The sequence below is a fragment of the Equus asinus genome, chromosome 25, assembly GCF_041296235.1.
Source record: "Equus asinus isolate D_3611 breed Donkey chromosome 25, EquAss-T2T_v2, whole genome shotgun sequence".
Taxonomy (NCBI): domain Eukaryota; kingdom Metazoa; phylum Chordata; class Mammalia; order Perissodactyla; family Equidae; genus Equus; species Equus asinus.
The window spans coordinates 29445467-29452701 of record NC_091814.1 but is presented as its reverse complement, the minus strand read 5'-3'; the positions used below and the strand labels follow the sequence as shown (position 1 = coordinate 29452701).

General features: G+C 46.8%; 1 long non-coding RNA gene across 1 annotated transcript; it reads left to right on the top strand.

Moving 5' to 3' along the window:
- Positions 1 to 1188: 1188 nt before the first annotated feature.
- LOC139042075 (uncharacterized) lies at positions 1189 to 4670 on the top strand. The gene is made up of 3 exons (XR_011498296.1): positions 1189 to 1352; positions 1657 to 1831; positions 4189 to 4670. It is a non-coding gene; the product is annotated as an uncharacterized lncRNA (long non-coding RNA).
- The last annotated feature ends 2565 nt before the right edge of the window (positions 4671 to 7235 follow it).

The following is a 7235-nucleotide window of genomic DNA, read 5'->3' as shown; positions in this document are numbered from 1 at the left end:
GGAGAGGAAGTTCCCCCAGCAGAGCAGGCACAGGATGGGGCAGGATCTGGGGTAAGAAGGCAGGTGAGACATTTGCTGGTGAGAGAGGATGGAACCAGGGAACGCACCTTGAGGGAGGCTGGATGGAGCACGGACAGGAGTCAGGAGAGTCTGTGATCTGGAAGACAAAATGGCAACAGACACACAGAGACATTTCTATGGAACAGTGAACCCTTGGTGAGAATGAGGATGGCTAGAGGGCAGGAGAGAGGGGAGCCCACGCAGTGCAGAGCAGGCCCTGCGGGCCAGGAGCCCGCCTGAGTCTGACCTGGACTGGCCTGAGGCTATTTGAAGTCTTTGTTAGCCCCCTTTCTGAGAGTATGTGTTCATTGCACAGTCAAAATATACACGTTTATTAGGGAGAACTGCCCAGCCCCCACCGAGGGGTGTGGGACACAGGACTGAGCGCTCTCTTACCTCCCTGAAGAACCACAAAGTCTGACTCTGTGGCACTTCTCTGTCCCTAAGTTTCCAATCGGGGACTCAGACCTCCACTACATGTCCTGTAGCTGCCGGTGCCCTGCGTGGCTATAGATATTTACATGTGTGGGTGGGTGGAGGGCAGTCAAAAATTACAGACAAAGCTGCTCAAAAGGCCGCAGAACTTTACAAAACTTCGGATAACTCGGTCCCTGTTCTACGGTTTCCCAAATGTGTCTTCTACCGGACCTGAAGACTTCTGGCCGTACTTCTCTCCCTGTTCTTTTATACTGTGGGTACACATCAGCATCGCTTTCTCCCCCATGTCCTAAGGCCTCTCTAGAACCTTCTCTCTAAGCTATAGGACTAAGTTAATGAGAACAGATTCACAGGCATGACTTCATCCTTCCATCCAAAGTCCTCTGGACTCAGTGGGTTTCTCACTTCTGGGACACTGCATCCTGTCACCTGCCATCTCAGCATCCCCAGGGACACACGTGAAGCTGACAGCTCCTTCATGTACATGAGGTCTGCCTTTTCTCTTTGGGTCGCTGGGTGGTCTCACTGACAGGCATGGACATTAGAAATGGGTGGGCTCCCAGGGCTGAGGAAAGGAAAGCTGGGATTGGTCCCACTGAGCCCTCTTCTCCTTTCAGCTCCCACCCTGGAGGCCGGTCACCGAGGGCCTTTGAGGACAAACTGGAGTTTCCAAAGACCAGAGCTGCAAGCTTCACAGACACAGCTGCAGCCAGGCACCCAGGTGACCAGTTATCTGCTGCTGCAGCTGGACCAGTTGGACTGTGGTGACGGCAAAGCCAGGCTTGGCCTTTGCTCCACCACCTGGAGCTTTAGAGCCCACGGTCCCTTCAGAAATCAGTGGCCGCTCTTCCAAGGTGAGAGAGAAAAGGGGAATACGAAGCTCTGGTCCATTGTTAGTCGTCAGAGGGTGGGAGCGGGGAGGTGATGGGCCTCTCCCACACCTCCTGGCAATCTCATCACTACTGGGTAGTGTGAGTAAGATCAAAGAAAGAGAAAATATGAAAGTGTCGCCATTGGCCTCACCTCACCCATGGACTTTCAGTGGCCTTTCTTGTTCTGGCCACTCTGCTTATTTGATGTCCCTCCTGGGTGGAGGATTAAGTCCCAGTACGATCAGGAATAACAATGGATCCTGTTGGCTGTGGTTTTATTTTTCAGGACTGGGTTTCGATGCTTCCCTCAGAGGAAAGAAACCTCCCAAGCTGGAGGGTGATGCTCCTGAGGGCTCAGCTGCCTTAAGTGCCCAGAAACAGAAGATTATCAAAAGAAAACTGCTCTTCAACAAGTGGAGGATAACATGCAATTTCCCCAGCCTTCAGCTGAGGGTACTGAGGTAATCACATCGGTGGCTCTTAGATGCACTTATGCCTCATGGCTCTCTAGCTAAGATTCTAGCTCAATCTCCCGCTGTCTCTTCTCTTCCTCATTTGTTCACTCCAACAGCTGATGCGACCTCTGTCTGGCCTTCCCTCTGTTTTCCATGGGGGCTGCCACCCTGCCAGGCCCTGCCAGCTCCATCTCGTTTGCTCTCTGAACTCTGCTGTGTCCCTGCCGCTGCTGTCCTGATATTCCCTCTCTGCTTTCATCTTAGCCACGGGCGAGCCTGAGCCCATGGTCCTCCTCATCACAAGAGCATCATTGATGCCGCTGAACACAAGGCACTTTGCCTGAAATCACACACTTTCTTCATTTCTTTGCCTTCCCTTCCCAGCTTCCCCAACTCCACTGCCTCTTTCTTCTCAAGGAATCACTCACACATGGATCTTCCTCCTGAGTCATTTTGGGAATCTGACCTAGGACGACCCTTAACCGTGGCCCTCTCCATGTGAAGAAGGAGAAGAAGTGTTAAAACTGAGGACAAAGAGCCCAGATGACAAAAACCAAATGAGAACCTGGGTCACAGGTGGGAGTGCTGGACTGGCCTGGAGCCAGCTTTCTCCTCGGCCCCCATGTGCAGGCCTGTGCTAATGTGCACGGGGCTTCCAGGGACTCAGCATCCTCACCTCAGGGCCTCATTGGAGCTGGCATTAACGCTGCCCTGTAATAAGCACCTGGTGAAAATTTAATTAAGATCACTGCCTTGACCTCCCACCTGGCGATTCTCATTTAAATTGTCAGGAGTGGGGTTTGGGCTTCAGTAGATTTCAAAAGCTCCCCAGGGATTCTAACATGCAGCTAGACGTGACAAGGACCATTCCTCTACGATGATCTCAGGTTCAGGATAGAAATGCCCAGAATGTGTGGCTGCTTCATTAAAAAGCCTGAATATCCATCAGCCATTGAGGGGATTTGTATGCCTCTCTCAACAGCACTATTTGTACAACGTGGAAAAAAGTGAGAAGATAAAAGAGGTAGATGAATGGATTAGACTTCCGACCGCCCTTCTTTGAGGAGAGTTTCTCCAACTTTTCTGAAGACAAGATAAAACAGGAAACGAGCATTTCATTGAAACCCAGTGCACAGAAAACAATACCTCCCTTATTACGCACAATAAAATTTAGTATTTTCTTTAACATTTTTCATATAAAACTAGAAGTTCCTATTCCATCCAATTGATTTCAAGTCCCATGCGTTCAGCACTCCAGTTTGAGAATTTTAGTATTGATCAATTTTTGTCGTTAAGTAAAAGCCCCAAAGAGAATCTTTATGCTCATTCCCTTAAAGAGAACGTAATAGTAAGTAACAGCTGAAAGTCAGGAAAAGATTGCATGTTTATGCTTCTTATGCCATTCTCTCCACTGGCATAAAAGACTAAAGGAGAATCTTGCCCTATGCAGTGCTTTGTGGGGAATAAAGGGGTGGGGTGGGAGAGAACATAGTCAAACCAGGTGCCTCATGCTTGCCCTTCGGAGTTTTTGGTCTAGATGTTGAGAATACTCCTAGAAATGCCCTAAGGTGCATCCTGTGTGGAATCAACGCTAAAGAATGAAGGAAAATGCATGAGGCCATGGTTACCGTCCCTGCTCTCTTTTTGTTAATTCCATTTTGAGTTTCTCCTTTTTTGGTTCTTTCCTCAGTCTCTTTGGAGAAGAATTTCTCTGTAAAACCTTTTTTCCCGTTGAGCCAAAGTGATGCAACAGTGTCTGTGGTCTGTGGACACCTCCAGATCGGAGCCCTTGCTCTCACCTTCCACAAATTATGGAAAGGGCCTGAGGCCTGGGTTCCAGTTCAAGCGTTGTGCCCCTCCTCCTCAGAGCACTGGGACGTGGAGTTAAAGAGGGTGTGCTTCTCTGCCCAGGGTCCTCTCGTTCCGACAGCAGTCTGTTTCTGAATGTGGGGGGTGGATGCTAAGCACATCCCTCCCTGGGAGGGGTGGGAAAGCCATCACTTTGCTCCAGACTGAGGGGCTTCAGGAGTGAAGTGGCTGCTGAGGAAAGGCTGGTAGGGCTCTGGCTAAGGCTCTGCAGCCGCTCTGAGCTGGGATGTCACCAGGCTCCTGGTGGGGTGAGGACAGGGTGTCCCTCGATGCTGCACCACAGCCTGGATGGAAGTGCAGGGAGGTGTTTCTTCTACCTTGTGGCTCTCACTTTCCCCTTCAGCGGCCTGTGCTCCTCCTTCAGCTCCTCCCCTCAACAGGAGCTCAGCGTCCTGCTGGCCTCTGTCGCCACATAGCCATCCCTCCAGGCTCAGCTATCATTGGGACCTGCAAAGACTCACATTTCATTTTTATTTTCTCTTTCTGTCTCTCAGATACCAAGATCTCTGGAACTAAGGAAAGATATTACTGATTTGAAAGAAACCGCATCACAAAAAGTACCATTTTCACTCGATGAAAAAAATCTGAAACAGCAAATCAATTTAAAACCCAAACAGAACAGTGAAGGGATCCTATGCTGAAGATCAACATCACAACCACAAAGCACTCTCCAAGGTTTTTACTGCAAAGCCTGCTTTGATGGGAAAAAGGCCAGCCCTTCGGCCTCCAACTGCGCTAAGTCACTGAGGAGACCACCGCCTAGACCCACACACGGTTATGAGAGACCTTAACCCTTGCTGCTCTCAGTTCCCGTCCTGCACATCAGCAGAATCAGGAGCAACTGGCAAAAGACAACGTGACAGACCGGGCGTTCTGTGCCACCAGCTGGGCTGTGCGAGGAACAGACAGCACTAACTATGCAGTGCTATGGTGACAACGTTTAGCCTGAATTCAGTCATGAGGTAGTCCTGAGACAAGTGCAGAATCTAGACCACTGCACAAGACAACTGGCCTCACCTCTACAAACAAGGCAACGTCACCACAAGTAAGATAACAAAAAGGAGAAGAGACTTTTGGGCTGCTAAACGACTAAAAAGATTTCTTTAGTCCTTTGGATCCAAAAACCTCTCCTCACCTTTTGTTGTTTTTGGTGGCGGTGACATTGCCTTGTTTGTAGAGGTCAGGACAGTTGTCTGGTTCAATGGTCTACATTGTGTACTGGTCTGACCACTTCCTCATGACTAAGCTCAGGCCGACCCTCTTGCCAAGAGCCCTACGTAGTTAGTGCTGGGTGCTTCCTAGTGGAGCCCACCTGGAGACTAAGAATGTCCGGTGTGTCCACCTCTGTGACTGCCGTACTAGCATGGGTCACGTTGTTATGGAGGGGCCTACGAGATCTGTTCATTGTAAGGGCACATTTTTTCCTTTCTATAATGAGTAAGTAATTTGGTGAGTGGTACTTTGAGAGTGTGTGAACATCCTCTTTTCTAAAGATCTTTCTCTAAATATTTTACCATCCTTAATGATCCCTGATGTATGTCGATTAGCATATTTGCATTTATACATTGGAAATTTTCTAATCCGTTCATACCTATAGCCTTGTATTTGTTGGCATTGTGCCATGAAAAAGAACATTCCTTCCCCTTGTATGCTATTAAAATTTTTGTTTTGACTGTCACTGTGGACTCATGAATTTTTTAAATTCAGTGTTATAATCAGCATCATCGTGACTGACTGGGTGGATAGAAACATAAATTAAGATAAACATTCTTCTCTCTCTTCTTCATAGTTACGTCCTACAGTCTCCCATACGTTTTAGGCTGTATTACCCACCTGTAGTAGATGGTATTTACTATTTTCTGTTTCCATGTTTCTGTGTGTGTGTTTCATTTGATATTTAAGAACTGCGTAGCTAGTGCTGTATATTTCACTAAGGGTTTTTGATATCTTAGTCCCTTACTAACTTGTCAAACTTCTAATAATTGCTTTACGAGTTTGAAATGACATCTTTCAACTGCAAACTTTTACCACTGTGACCATCCAGGACATTTGTTCTGTTTTTCTCTTTTCTTCCATCCTTCCTGGCCACTTCTCATAGAATTATTTCAACCCAGTTAAAGGAATACCATTGACACACTGTTTTTCTCCCCTTGGCCCCTTCCAGATTTCTGCTTTAGATCTACAGTTAAATACATTCAATGATGACCAGCTGTTCGAAAGTCCCAATTTCCTCAGTCCTCTCTTGTTGGGTGGAGTTCATCCTGAAAAGACTCCTCAAGATGGAAGCAGGACTCCCTGAGCGTTGTATGTGCCACACTCTTTTCTGCTGCCTTGACACAGGGACAGCTGGGTGACTATGAAGTACTTGCCCACGATGACTGTCACTGAGTTTTTATAGGGTATTGTCCCGCATTGTTGTTCTGTTGAGGTGTAGACGTAGATTGATTTTCTCTCTATTGTGTGTGAATTGGCTTCTTTGAGGAGCAGAGAGGGGTCTGGAGCTTCGCAGGAAGTTGTTTCCTTTCCTTTAAATCTGTCAGTTCCAGGAGGCGAGGTCTTAGTGTTGACCACCCCAGTTCTGTTTCTCCCCGGGATCTAGACTTTCTCTCTGCTCCTTTTGCAGCATCTTTTCTTCATTTCTCTTCTGTTTGATGCTTCCATTTCTTTATTCTGTGTCCCTTATAGTATTTTTAGACAGATATGTTGCCCTTATGAACCTTGTCATTTAGCCTATTTTTCAGAGAATTTTCTTTTTCTCCCATTTTTCCCTAGTTTCTGCCAAGTCTAATTTCTCATTTTCTGTTTCTTGTCCACTTCTCTTTTGAGTTGTGTATTTCTTATGTGGTTTTGTTTTGTTCGTGTGTACAAATGCTTTGTTGGGCACGTTTAACTCAGATTCATTGTATGTCGTTTTAGAGTTTTCCTATGCTGTGTGATTGATCTGGAGAGAAATCCTTTCATGAGCTGAAATTTTTGACTCTCTATTTCTGTTCTTCTCTTCTGTCACCTTGGAACACATGTCTGCTGTGTGATTTGCATGTCAACATGCCTAAGTTTCCCTGAACGAGAAACCAAAGTTCTATGTAGGAAGGTTGGGTGCTTTGAGTGGCTAAGTTGATTTCTCAGGTCTGGGTCTCTCTCTTTGGGGCGATTCTAAGGGACATAAGGTCTGGGGGGATAGGCGTGGCGTGTTCTGATTCTGAGGTCCTATTTTCTTCCAGGAGGACCTTTAATTCACACCAGTTGCTTCAAATAGATTCGCAAACACTGCCAATTCGAATTGAGAACCACAGGGCTTTTACTGAACGTTTGTTTTTCATCTAAATCTCCTCCTCTAACACCAAGCATTGTGCGTTAAGGACACAGGGAGTAGTAGAATTAGAATATCCCACAACGTTTGCTTTTCCCACATTATACAGACACACGAATAAAGATGATAGCAGCAACACCACTAGCAACACGATTGAGAAAAGTAGCTTTTGGTTTTCTTACTGTCCTGGGGTATAGATAAATTATTGTTTTAAAGTCTCGTGGAATAGTT